General features: G+C 35.2%; 1 non-coding gene across 1 annotated transcript; it reads left to right on the forward strand.

Moving 5' to 3' along the window:
* Positions 1 to 3,918: 3,918 nt before the first annotated feature.
* On the forward strand, positions 3,919 to 4,022 carry LOC134389791 (U6 spliceosomal RNA). The gene has a single exon (XR_010024765.1). It is a non-coding gene; the product is annotated as a U6 spliceosomal RNA (small nuclear RNA).
* Positions 4,023 to 12,074: the final 8,052 nt, after the last annotated feature.

Here is a 12,074-nt window from a genome sequence, read left to right on the forward strand (position 1 = left end):
TGTAAGCTGTGGATAATAACACACTGAAAAACAAATGTAGGAATGCTAACATTAAAAGACACACACTTCTACAAGTGGAAGAACCAGAATATTAAATGATCAACTGTGCTCTGAATTTAAATCTACACAAATTGTAAATGTCAATTTGATTTTAAAGGTTTTTTTCTAATGTGACTATTTTTTGTCTGAAAAGTAATCCATTACAATTTTCTATGTTTTATACATCTCGGGGTAGGGAGTGGGGGAGGGTCCCAAAGCCTGAATAAGGGAATGGCTGAATAAGGGAATGGCTGCATTTCAATTTAATATAGACTCTGACTTTAGATCCTGACATTAACTCCTGTAGAAACTACTTAGGTATGACTAGCTGATTTTAAGCTAATAAGTGAAGGTACATACACCCCCTCAAGAGAATCTTCAACACTCTGAAATCCTGTAAGGAAAACTTTCAAATCTTCTGTCTTCCATCTAAAACCTTAAAATCTCTACAGGACTACACAATGCCAGGTTTAAAAATGATTGCCTATCTGAATTTTTACACATATCACTACTTTAATTTATACCAAGTTAGCAAATTAGCAACCCAGTTCAGTTGTCAAAAATACTAGCAAACTAAATCTATATTATTTTTGGTGTCAGATTATACCTTTGTGCATCTAAAAATATTAAAAAGTATTCTCACAGAAAAAATAAAAATGATCTATTTCCTTATTAGGTTACTGAAATGCTTTAATACATACTGTGATTTTTATTAGCATAAATCTTAATGTAGAGGAGAATGAAGTGTGCTAAATGACATGCCAGTGTTTCATTACATTAATTTACAAAAATATAATCACTGATAACATGATTGCAGATTTTGTAAAATAAACTGCTTATGGAGGGGTGCCTTTTAAAATGTTTCTCTACTTACCATAGAATCTATACTTAAAAATTGCATTCCCAAGACTCTTACGGCAGTTTTTGTACCTAACTCCTTGGTATATCAAGGGAGGATACCTCTGGAGAAAAAAATGATGTGGTTGATGGAACGTCTTACATCCCTGACTTGATAGGGATGAAATTGAGGTTGAGATTGAGAATCTCAATTGAGACTGTTACAATGTTTTGCACTACTTTATTAACAATAAATTGGGATGGGGTAAAAGCGGGGGTTATGCTGGAAAAATGCATAAAAGATAAGATAAATTTATATTTCACTGTGAAGATGCTATAGAAGTAAATTTAACCTCATCAAAGCTAATTTTTAAAGTATTTTTATTTTCGAGATGTGTTAAATACTGTTTCTTATAATAAAACTATTTTGATCTCTTTCTACACTATGTTTGAAAGAATGTCAACTAAATTCCCTTTCTACAGAAAGGCTTTACCTCAATCTGCACTATTTAGTGCATCATGTTTAAAATGACATGCTTACATCCACATGTATCACTGTTTGTTGCTAAAACAAAATGTTCCATGAAGTTGATGTCACTACAGAAAGTTTGATGAGATAGTTTAAAAACTTTTGATTATACCTGTGTCAGATTTATGTTCTGTGCTGACAGTTTCTACTGAGATGTCTACAAGCCTGATATCCTAAAACCTCAGATGTATCTAGTGGATAATAACCATTAACAAATGATTAATTTCTGTTTGTTTCATTGAATCAAATTTCAGACGTTTAGTTCATTGGTAATGTTCATTACACATTCAGCCCATTAAATACAGAAGTCTTTTCTACATTAAAAAAGTCATAGAAAAATAGACAAAAGTCAGTTTATCTATAAAGAAAAAAAAAAAAAAAGCTAGCTTTGGTCTCCTTCTCAGCAACAGTAGAACAGTACATTCCAGTAGGTACAAAACCTACAGAATATTGATGAGAATTCTTTATCCAGCCTAATTGTTGATCATTTTCAAAGGCAACAGAAGAAACATTCTCAAACATGAAATGATTCAATACTTCAGCTATATACACCTGCTTTAAAATGTACCTGAAGAAATCAGAGAGACAGGAAGTAGAATGGTGATTTCTAAGGGTAGGGAGAGGGGGGGAAATGGGGAGTTATCGTTCAGTGGGTATAGAGTTCCAATTTAACCAGATGAAAAGTTAAGCAAATGGTGGTGGTGATGGTTTCACAACATTATGAATGTATTTAATATCACTGAACTGTACAATTAAAAATTCTTAGGATGGTTAATTATATGTTATGTGTATTTTACCACAATAAAAAAAAAAGTACCTAAAGATACCTTCCAGCCAACTAATGAAAAAAGAAAAAACTTTTGATTTGGAATTTGTGATGTGAAAAGACTAACAGTCAATATTTAAACTTTTAAGGCTAAATAAGTATAATAATTGTGGCTACAAAACAGAATCTAAATATACCACAATTCATGAATAAAGTCACTATAATCTTTTTTATTTTTTAAATTTTTTTGTGGCTGGCCGGTACAGACAATAATAATCTTTAATTAACTAAAACTTAAAAACAAAAACAGAAAACCTGACAATTTAGGTAAGAGAATGGAAAGAAATATAATCATAATAATTTCCTCATATTTAACAGGGTGAAACAATTTCATATATATTCATGTAATATCTATATTTAATAGTATTACTTAAAAGTAACCACCAATAAAACAAAAAGACTTTCTACCATTTAACGTACCAGAAGATGGGAAGATATATCAAAGATATGCAGAGAAGTGTCTAGAAAAATGTGCATCAAAATGTTAACATGGTTATCACTGGATGGTTGGATCAATAGTGAGTTCTGCTTCCCTCTTCTTTAATCTGCCCCGGAGTTTGTTCCCCAACTCATGGCCTTTGGATTTGCTGCTTCTACTGCCTGAAACACCCTCCCCATATTTCTTCCTTCTTGGCATGGCTGGCTCCTTCTCATTACTTAGATACAGATCACATATAATTCACTTCTTCAAAAAGACCTTCCTTGATCAACCAACCTAGACCAGTCCCACCTCCACCAACCACTATTATTTTACCGTTTTACTGTCTTTGTGGCATCTTATCAGTATTTGAAATTTAAAATTATCTTGTTTATTTCTTTTATTTTCATTAATAATCTTAATAATTATTATTAATAATTTTTATTATAACTTTATTATAATCTTTATTTACTGTTAACCTCCCACTCTAGAATGAAAGCTCCATGAGAAGAAAGCTTTGTCTATTTTGCTTCACAACTATGTCTCTTTGAAACACACCATGGCCTATAATATTGGTTGGAAAATGAATAAGTATGTGTTAATTCTGTAATCAGAACAACAACAACAAAACAATAAAACTATTTTCATTTAAGAAAAGAAAGAAAGAAAAGCAGAGAGAATAAATTGGTTGAATAAGTGAAACATGAGACCATAATTGGCTATCACTTGGCAAAAAATGTAAAAATGTGAGAACCCTAAATGTTGGAAAAAATATGGATCAACGGGAATTCTTACACATCACTGGTGGGAAGTAAACCGATTCAACTACTTTGGAAAATATCCCTTTGACATTGTCTTATAAAGTTTATTATTTGCATATCCTATTACCCAGCAATTCCACTCCTAGAGAAATCCTTTCGCATATGCATCAGAGACATATGCTATGATGTACATAACAGCACTATTTGTAAAAGCAAAAGACTGGAAACCCAAATGTCCATTAAAAGGAGAAGGGATACATTCTAGTACATCAGACTATGAAATACTACACAACAATGGAAATGAATGCACTGCAGTTACACAAAACAACATGGATAAATGTAGTATGATTTAGCATGATTTCAACTTTATAAAGCTTAGAAACTAGCAGAATACATGTTTTTAGACATAGATGTACATAATAAAACCCTAACACAAAAACAAAAGTATAATAAACATACTTCATATGTTCTTTTGTATCAAATATTATGTTTAACAAAAGGAAAGTTAGTATTCACTTCGGCAGCACATATACTAAAAATTGGAACGATACAGACAAGATTAGCATGGCCCCTGCACAAGGATGACAAATTCATGAAGCATTCCATATTTAAAAAACAAAATTTTTTTTAATTTTTAAAAATAAAATTAAAAAAAGGAAAGCTAAATTTAAAAAATTGGGCCTCATTTTGGAGTTAATCATTTCTATCATTCCATATTAATACTACACCTTTAGGACTTCTGTTTTGGAAGTGAATGCTTTTTTAAATAACATATTAGTTCTAAAAATAAAAACTTTTAAGGGCTGGCCAGTTAGCTCAGTTGCTTAGAGCATGGTGTTGATAACACCCAAGGGTTTGGATCCCCGTACCAGCCAGCTACAAAAATAAATAAATAAATAAATATTAAAACTTTACAAAATTACATTAGGCCTCTGACTTAAAGCTAACCATATTTTACCCACAACTATATTCTCCATATCTAGCATAGCTGGTCTTCAATAGCCAAGGGTTACGATCCCCTCACTGGTCACAAAAAAAAAAAAAAAAGAAAGAAGAAAAAGAAAAATGTCTTACCACCATAGGAACCCCATCTCCTTCACTTCCAAAAAGAACTAAAGTGATTTTCAAGTAAATAAGATCAAAAAGTGAGGAAGATTTGTTTATGTTCACAAATCAAAAGAGGATAGTTATACTGTTAAAGAAACAATAGTCTAAGAAGTCATATTACAAAGAACTAATAAGCATTTGCTGCTTTGGGGTTACAGGTTCTAATTTGTCCTATCCTGTTGCTTTTGTCCCTTTTAACTACTTCCAGCCCACTTTTACTAAATTTCTTTAGGTGAGAACAAAACACCTCAAATTTAGTTAAGTGTGCAAAGGGGCTCATAAATATTTTTGAAAGAATATCTAAACTCTATGTCCCTAAATTTCATCTTTTTTCTCTTAAAAATTTTCAGTAATACAAGAAAGCTTGAAGGCAGTTGCCAACATACTGGTCTAGTATTTGCACTAACTTTTATCCAAAAGCATAATTAGTTTGATAAAATTTATATGAATAAAATGATACACAGTATTACCTGAGAAGTATCTTTCTATATCACCAATTTGATAAGGCGTATTACATGCTAAAGCCCTAAATGCACAATGTTTCATTTTCAAACTGTGAAGTGCTTCTGGAAATAATACATTGAAAATAAACAATTAAATTTCAAAAATATCTTAAATGTCAAAGCACAGCTTCATTACCTGCATAGTGCCAATTCACTTAACAATTGTACTAAGAAAAAATTGCCAAGCAACTCTGAGCATCAACCCCACGGGAAAACTGTCTTATGTCTCTTCATGAGAAAGAACTCTTTCAAGAAAAAACACAGGCAAAATTTTTTTAAATGATTATGAGAAAACTAGAGGATACAAGAACAAGGAGACAAATACCAATAGTCTTTATCCATTTACTACCTTTATGGGAATTAAATCCTCAAGGAAACCTTTATAGTATTAAAATATACCTGAGAATATCTGGTAATTGGTAGTTTTGTACTTTATACTCATTTTAAAAAATTAAGGATGCCTAGATGAGGTCAAAAAAAGTGTCTGTGGTTTACTTTAAAACACTTCAGCATATACAATGTGGTATAATGTTTTATTAAGGTTAAGCTATAACCAAGATGCCATCAAGAATGCACAGTCCCAAGGTGGTCTACTGGTGATCTAACCAGGAAATACATAACTAGAATCAGCATTCACAAGTCAATCTGATATCCCTAGTTACTGGATCTGCTACACTTATTTTAGACACTCCCCACCCTTGCAAAAGGCTGGATAAAAAGCCAGTGAGGCCTATACTTCATGCTAAATCCCCAAAGGATCCCGTATCTAACAAGGAATCTTGGTTTCTGTTGGTCCAATGCTTGCTATAGAAGGGAGTCCTGCCTCCTCTGGAAACTTTTTTTTTTTTAAACAATGTAGTTGTTTTTCATTGCCCTTTACAAATTCCTCCCTTTACCCAACTTTGTATTTCTTTTGAGTTCACTTTTCATGCTGAGATGACGGTTGGAATACCTAAAGGACAAAGAGCTGGGACTTCCTGGGGTCATGTATGACCAAATTGCTTAGATCAATTTGCTTCTTTCATTTGGACACGGAGGATAAATGTTTCCAACACAAACATTGGCCTTTACAGCATGCTGGTCTTTCTGCAGTTACCTTTCTCCCATTCCATCCACTGTCTGCCCAACAAACTCCAACTCATCCTCAAAAAATAAGGTATTATTTCTATATAGTCTTTTCTCTTCAACCCTATCACTACCAGGCAGAGAAGTGCCCCATTTTTACTTTTATAGCCCTTTGCACATCTGTTACAGCACACTTTACATTGCTAAAACTGTGCAGTTGTCTGTTCCCCCCACTGGTGTGTGCGCTCCACGAGAACATGTACTATTTGGGGGAGTACAGGGGACAAGGGGACTGGCCAGTACATAGATCACACCTTGGTGTTATCAGCACCATGCTCTAACCAACTGAGTTAACTGGCCAGTCCCCTATTTTCTCAATTATAAAATATTTAAAATATACATAGCATTTCACATACCTACCACCTAGCTTTAGCATTTTGCCATATTTGCTACAGATCTTTAAGAACTAAAGCATGACAGATACAATTGAAGCACTTCATATACCCTCCTTCCCTTCATGAGGTAACTTCTACCCTAAATTAAGTATTTATCATTCCCATGCAAATCTTCATACTTTTGTTACTTATGTATGCCTAAATACTATTGTTGCATGTTTTCCGACATTACTGAAATGCTATATTGTACATACCTTTATGCAACTTGCTTTTATCACATTATTTAATATTTATGCATGTTGATACATATAACTCGCTAGTTCATCTTAACTGCTGCATTTTTCTGCATTTATACATATTTAAATTAACCATTCCTCTACAGATTAACATTTAACTTGTTTCTAATTTTTCAGTTACAAATAACATCACAATAAGGATTTCTGTATATTTCCTTATGCTTATATCTCGTTTCTGTAAGACATATTCCTAGAAGTGGAATTGGTGGGTCTAGGAATAACTACATCTTCAGCTTAACTAAATTTTGCCAAATTGCTCTCCAAAGCAGTTGAGCTACTTTACTCTCTATGGTAATGTCTGCTAAGAGTTCCAAAATATTAATTCTCCCCTTTTTCCTTTAATAGTAGATCCCCCAAATTATAGATGGGCATATAGCCAACTGGAATAAACAGTAACATTTCCCATCATGTTTTGCAACTATTTGTGGCCATGTGCATAAGTTTTGGCCAGTGGTTTATGAGTAGAGGTAACTGGGCCACCTCTAGGTCATACCCTTAAAAAGAAGAATGGACCCTCCCCTTCTTGCTGGCTGCTGACGGTGGTTGTTATCATGAGAACAAAGATGCCTATTAAAGTTGATGCATCAACAAATTAAAAGAAACCTGTGTCCCAAACACTGTAGCAGCCCTATGCTGCCTATCCTTGGACTGGTACAAAGTAAGAGAAAAGTAACCTCACACTTTATTAAACCATATTACAGTTACATCTTTGTTACAACAGCCAGACCATATAAACTTTAAGAAGCATATTTCAATTGGTGGTACAGTTATTCCACATCTTTGCCAACACTTTTTTATTATCAGACTTTAATTTTTGCCAAACAGGCTTCTTTTGGCAGCTGGCCAGTACAGGGATCTGAACCCTTGACCTTAGTATTAATAACACCACACACTAACCAACTGAGCTAACCAGTCAGCCCTAGATATGCTTTTAAAATAGTATTCCATTGTTTTAACTTGTATTTTCCTGACTAGTGAAGTTGAGTCATCTTTTCACTTTTTTGGCCATTGTAGTCTTCTCTTTTGTGAATTGAGTTGACTCAGTTGATAACTGCCCATTTTTACATTGGGTTATATTCAATTAAAAACTTGACATATTCTGGAAAACAACTTCTTCCCGACTTAATGTTACTACTGGAGGCTAATCTCAGTTTTCTTAACTGCCAAACCAGGAGGTTAATATGGTTTTATAGTTAACCCTCATTTGAGGAGGCGTGGAACATAATTCTCAGTTATGAATATGGCGATATCTAAAAGTATCCAGGATTGGCAAACAGATTAGCTGAACTACACCAGTCTACTCAGAGGCTTGTTTCCCAACATCATATTCCACCATGCAGACACATCATCTGCCCCTTCACCATTACCAAACCTTCCTTTCTGGAACTACCTGGTTTTCTTCCTATTGAGATAAATTCCCACAAACATCAGCTTTCATCCAAGAAATTTCACACTGGTAATCCACGTGTAGAACTGGCCTGCAGGTGTGATTAGCCCATAGTGTTCAGTTTTGATTTTTTAAAACGGAACTACCTTTTTGTCAAATTCGAAAGATTTCTCTTTCTCTAGAAAAATGCAATCTGGCAACGCTGACCAATCACTGCATGTGGCATGAGCTTGGATTATAAGGGTCATAAGTACACTACTCCCCAATTGGCTTGTTGCACTCATTTCTATCACTTGTCTGGTTCTTGTTGGCATTTTAGTTTGCAATCCTTAGTCTAGGATATCTCCATTCCAAACTAGAGCAAATCTTCCACTATATAGGAAAAAAGAGCTTTTTATTCTGGCAGATAGCCCATAAAAAAAGTTACTTTTCAAAAATCCTTCTAATCTTCCTGAACAAACACAAATTACATTGCTTTTTCAGGACCACTCTTCCCAAGAGACCTTTGCTATTGGAAAGGGTTGTTCTTTACTCAGTCATCAAGTATCTGTTCTAAAAACCCTGCTCAAAAGAACAGCATGACTGAGATTTAAACTGCACAATGTTCAAATAAAGGCAAATGTCTCTCTGAACTTAGTCTGTTTAAATTAAACAATTAACCCATTACTGGCAATTTAGGTGAATTCAGCAATTATTAAGTGACTCATGCCATGCAGCATGCTAGATTTCAGGAATACAATTAACAAGACACAGTCCTGCCTTCAAGGAAGCTGCAGTCCAGTACAGACAACAATGATAGTTAAATACCTACTGCAGTGAAAATACATATTGGGCTGGCCAGTTAAGTCATTTGGTTAGAGCGTGGTGCTGTAACACCAAGGTCAAGGTTCGGATCCCCATATCAGCCAGCTGCCAAAAAAATCCAAAACCAAACAAACAAAAAACAGCATAGATGAAGGTCATCATGAAGGCTGAGGGATCTGTAAGAGGAAATTCTCTCAACTAAAATTTGGCAGATGTGAGGAAGTGGGAGGAGATAGGGTGTTCAGGAAAAAAGAACTGAAAGCTTAAACTGAGTACCAAGGGCAAATGGCAAGAAATGAACCTGGAATGATAAGCAGGAGTCAGATTATGGTCTTTTGAACCAAGTGGGTTTTTTTTAGTAGCTGGCTGGTATGGGGATCCAAACCCGTGAAGTAGTGAAGTTTTGAGATGTAAAACCTGTATGTCATTCTTGACTCCTACCTCTTATGCCACTTACAATCATTCAAATCTTATGCCAAGGAAAAAGGAATCATCAAAAGAATGAGAAATGGGATAAGAAGCCGAAGAAACACGAAAGGGAACAATCAAGAGGCCACTAATGCAGGAAATGATGTAATTCCATAAAGAATGTAATATAATGCAATAAAATGGCACAATTATGGATTGTAGATAGGGTTTCCACAAGTCTAGGGCCTAGGCGCGTGCATGCGTGCGTTTGTGTGGTGGCAGGGGGTGATGATGGAAGAGGACATGGACCACAAGAGCAAAGATGTGTAACAGCCAGTGGAATGAACTAGTGAGAAAGGTGACTATATCCTTGCACATTGTTTCACAGCATCCAGCAAAGGTTTAAATGTATGGTTCTACATTGTACATGGTTATATTTTATACACCTACAGTGTATAATTATACATTGGTAGAGACAACAACATGCAAGATTGTATGACTGTCTTCAGTAGCACAGCACTATACCCAATCTTCTTCAAAGAATATGAATCATTCTCCCAAAAAATTTGAGCACCTATTACATATGTGATGTACCAAATACTTCAATGAAGGGGAACTTCAAATAATCAGATTAAAGCAGTGAAGAGGAGTGAAAGACATCACAAAGCCAAATGGAGCAGAAAAAGTAATGGCCTGATTTGTCTTCAGTAATGAGCTCACTAATCCTACTTCTCAAACTACAGGTACAAATAATCTAAAAGAATGAATATCACACTCACTTCAGACAACTGTGGAGAATCAGGTTTCAAGAGGGCGACATGAAGAATTCAGAGAAGGGGGAGTTCGGTCGGTCACTATAAAATAGGAGGTATGTGGGGCACAACACAAAGGTTTTTGAGGGAGGGAAGCGATGCCCTATATTTGGGGGAAATGGCAGAAACTGAGGCACTTACATTTTGAAAAGTGACCAAGGAAAATAAAGATCTGAGATACAGAAGGCTTTTTACTTGACCAAGTCAATAGCAGTCAGGCCCTTTTATGATTCCTGAATCATTACTCCACATCATCAGGACAACAGTGGTAACAGTGGCAGCAGCCTCTGGTGATATACACATTGGGTGCTTCTGAAGAGACTGAGTCCAGAACCACAGCTCCAGTCAATGTTTTTTATTCTCAGAGGAACTATGTATCTTTAATGTAGCATTCAAGGAACTTTACACTTTAGCCTCAAATGACTTTATCCAATTCTTTACAACTTCCTTCACATTCCCCATAGTTTTGGGTTTTACATTCTCCTAACCCTTTCCCCAATTTGTACAAATCCTAACAATTCTTCAAGAAATACTTCAGGGCTTGCCAGTTAACTTACTTGGGAGAGCACAGTACTGATTACACCAAGGTCAAAGGTCCAGCCGCCAAAAAAACCCCACCAAAATACCCCAAATGCCACTTTTCTCCCAATACAATGACTTCCTTTGGGGGCATTTCCACTCTTTTTTGTTAGTATTGATATATTTATCCTTCTTAGACTCTAAGGAGAAAGACTTTTTTTTTTTTTTGCCTCTCAATGTCTTACTATATTGTCACTAAACATTTCCTAAATGAAGTCTTACAGATCAGGTGTGGACTAAACCTTGTGTAAAAAGACATCTTTCCAAACTTTTCTTCTTTGCCTCTTTCTATGCTTCTCACATTAAAGAGGGTTGGCATCATCTAATTTCTCCAATGATCACCCAGTCACTGTAATTCATCACACCAGTTATTGTCAACTTGTCTTGAACCAGGTTCTTCTTGCCTTCTAATTGGTCCCTATAACACCCACCAACCCATCTCACCCCACCCTGTCCTCTGCCCGCCACCCCTCTACCAACCAATTTAGAATAAATTTTCAATCATGAACCATACATTACTCACCATCTCCAAGTTGGTCAAAGACTCCCATTAGAATAAAAAATTAAGGGCTGGCCAGTTAGCTTAGCTGGCTAGAATACAGCCTTGTAACACAAATGTCATAAGTCTGGATCCCTGAACCAGCCAATCACCAAAAAAATAAATAAAAATTCAAACCATGGTCCTATGTGTAATTTGGCCTACCTGTATCTCCAATCCCCACTCAGATCACATACACACACCCCCTCCCACCCACCAATCAGACCTCATTTTTTTGTTCCTTGAAGATGCTATGCTTTCTGCACCTACTATTCCTTCTGCCTGAAATACTGTTACCCAATAAGACTTTTGCAAAGGCTGCCTTCTTAAATCCTTGGTTCCAAGGTCCTTTTTCAGATGCATGTCCTGTCTACTGTCTGTAATACAAAAGATAGTATCCAAGCACATAGCAGGCATTCATATGTATTTACTAAACAAAACAACACTGTATCACATACCCCATACCCATGCTGTTCAAGTGTGCTTTTATCCCTTAAATACTTTCTCCCTATTAACCTTCTGTATTTAATTAAAATAATTTCACTTTATAGTTTCCAGGGCACACCCAAAACTGAAGACAACTGATTTATATCATCATAACTCATTCTTAATATAAACTGTTCTGGACACAAATTAATAAAATGGGCTCAGACAAGTATAATAAAAAATAAATGAAAAGATTTTATTCATCTTTGTAACAGGTACTCAAAGGTTTGTTAATGAATGAAGGAGATAGTCAACCATCTCCCCCTAACAAAAACAGGTTGGCT

This window comes from Cynocephalus volans, chromosome 10, assembly GCF_027409185.1.
Source record: "Cynocephalus volans isolate mCynVol1 chromosome 10, mCynVol1.pri, whole genome shotgun sequence".
In the NCBI taxonomy this organism is placed as follows: Eukaryota; Metazoa; Chordata; class Mammalia; order Dermoptera; family Cynocephalidae; genus Cynocephalus; species Cynocephalus volans.